Consider the following 2,887-nt stretch of genomic DNA (forward strand, 5'->3'; position numbering starts at 1 on the left):
CATGGTATTTAAGTATAATACCTTTTATTTCACTTATTTTATAAAACTAAAGTCATATTGTCTCTTTTACAAAATTTGTCATCAGGAAAAAATTGCTTGGAATAATTATTGACTTTGATGTCTTACGGAATTTTCATGAGTAATCTAAGTATAATTATTAAGGATTAATAAACTAAATAGATGTAAGTAAATTTTTAAAAATTGTGGGGTAAAATTTTTTAGCAATAATTATATAGTATGTGTACTAAAAAATAGTTTCCCAAAATCTTTGGTAACTTGAAACCATAGAGTTTCACTAAGTTAAATTAAATGATGAAAATTTTTGAATATCTAGATCATTTTCAAATAAGAAAAAATACTGAAACGTTAATTGCTAAATAAGTCTATGTTTACCTAATTTTTTCTTTTGATTACAGAGAAACTAAAAGATGAATTTGGATCTTTTAGGGACTGTCTTATGCTTTGTTGAGGAGGCATATGTTTTTAAAAATTATGAAATATAGTTGCCGGTAAAAGAACCTGTTTTCCAGAGGTCATGAAATGTATTCATAAATTTGCTAATCTAAACAATGCTAATTGTTTACTTTTTAATTTTTCATAGAAATTAAGGTTTCTAAGGGTTAAGAATTCTGATTAATATGGAAGGAATTAATATATGTCTTTGGTAATAGAAGATATAAGGTATGAAAATACATTTTGAGGAAATTAAAAGAAAATGGTTTTCCTAAAATAAGTTGGTTACTTCTAAATGGGTAAGAGAACAAGAGACAACTGAGATAGGCAAGGAAAATGATACAAGGTTTATGAAAAGGAATCTTAAGAAAGAAAATTGTATGTGTGGTCAAGCTGAATAAGATTAAAATAAATTTAATTAAGTGAAATTTAAATATGAAAATTAGCTGATGCAAAATTAGAGTTTGGTTCTCTTTCTTTTTGTTAAAAGCTCAAAGTTTTCTTGGACTGTCAGCCTGCTCCCAATAAAATACTGTGAAAAGTTTTCTGTTCAAAAAGGAAAGATTCTATTTTATCAAAATAATTGTCTGTGTTTTATGTTGTCTTAATCAGGTCCTTGATTACTTAAGAAAACTGAATCTTTGTAATAGTAGGAGCTAAAGTTTTGCTAAGAATTATGTGACCTTCTGTATTTGTCTTTGTAATATTTTATTGTCACTTTGGTTAAATGGATAAGTATTGTTTCAAATGATCTGTGATTTTTTTTTAGTTAAATGTCCAAAACTTTTGATATTTTTTGATGAACTTCCCAAAATTTAAATTTTAAATTGCCTTTTTCTTAACCTGAAAATAATTGAGATTTTCAAAAAAAAAGTCCCCTTGGAACATTTCAAAGAATCTGTCTCCTTGTAAAAGGGAAATAGTAAAGTAATTAGTCCTTTTTGGTATGTTGAATTGCATGGACAGCATTGTCAAATAAGTAACAATTAACTTCCAGAGTAACTATTATTGTTATATGTCCCAGAAATTGTATGAAATTTCCAAACTTCTGATATGTCCTGATATAATGTTATCACTTGTGATTACAGAAATTTTTAAAAATGTTGAATGTCACAGAAATAAGCAAATTTCCTTATTGATTGCATTATAATAAACTCTCATTTAACCTTTAACCATGGGCATTTTAAGTCTTTTGTCATTTACGAACACTTATTGTTTTGTTCTGAGGCCTTTGAAAAAATACTTTCATTTTCAAAAAGATTCATAAAAAGGACTTCTGACAAATACAGTTTTCTGATAAACTTTCAGATCATATCATTGAACTGGGTAAAAATTTGAGAACTCTAATGGATAAACCGATGGCTTTATAAGATGCTAACAAAAGACCAAGATAAACACAAGTTAATTCTGTGGGGTTAAATGAACTGATGAGAACGATTATAATTTTTATGATTTTTTGTTTGAAATATTGCTGATTTTTAAAACCTTTTGTTTTTCAGTGATAAGGAAACTTGTTTCCTTAAACTACTTATGACTTAGAGCAATCTGGTAAATTATGCTTTTGTAAGCAGAATTGAAACATTTATCTTTTTCTACCTACCTGGTCCCTCTAGAATTCCAAAAATTGCAGTGAGTATTCTTATTTTCACGGCAATGTGATTATTTGGATAAATTCGCTAAGAATCTATTCTCCTTGTAACACGACACAGTCAGAAACTAGTTATATTCCCAAGGCCTTGACTGCACCGTCGTGTTTGAGAGAGACGTGCATGGACTCGGAAATGACCGGGCAGCTTTAAGGAATTAAGACTGACTTATGGACGCCGACCTGCTACTTGCCCACAGGGTTCCCAGCAGCCTTGCTGGTGAGTAAAGAAGGCCACTTCCTGGCAGGTGCAGGAACCTCAGCATATTTTGGATTAACCCAAATCTAAAGGTATAGGCAGTCTGATGGCAAGTATTGGGCTTGGCCTGTTAGCCTCGAGAGGCCTCTGAAAGTTCACTCTGAAGAGTCCTTGTGAAAAATTCCAGCAAAGCAAATATAAAAGAGCCCATATGATCAATTGTTATTCGTGCTATATTTACACAAATAATGGGCCAAGTTGATTGAAACTCAACTTATTTTGCAAGCAAATTAGTCCCAATTTATCTATCTTGGGTAAAAAGGAGGGTATTTTTAGAGAGAAGAATGATATCTCAGTAGACACTATAATATACAGTGACAGACATTAGATCCTAGTTTAGTTCATTGTCTTCGAGGTTTTAGCTTTTTACCTATAAACAGGATTGGACCCTGAATTCTTCTTGTTTCCTCAACTATTTGGGTGTAATGCTCTAAACTAAACATTTCCAATTTTCTCCCATCCTTTGATTTAAAGTCCCTGAGAACTAATACTGCCCTTTTCCCTGCAGCCCTGCAGACTGCAGTGAGACG

This window comes from Rhinolophus ferrumequinum, chromosome 19 (genome assembly GCF_004115265.2).
Source record: "Rhinolophus ferrumequinum isolate MPI-CBG mRhiFer1 chromosome 19, mRhiFer1_v1.p, whole genome shotgun sequence".
In the NCBI taxonomy this organism is placed as follows: Eukaryota; Metazoa; Chordata; class Mammalia; order Chiroptera; family Rhinolophidae; genus Rhinolophus; species Rhinolophus ferrumequinum.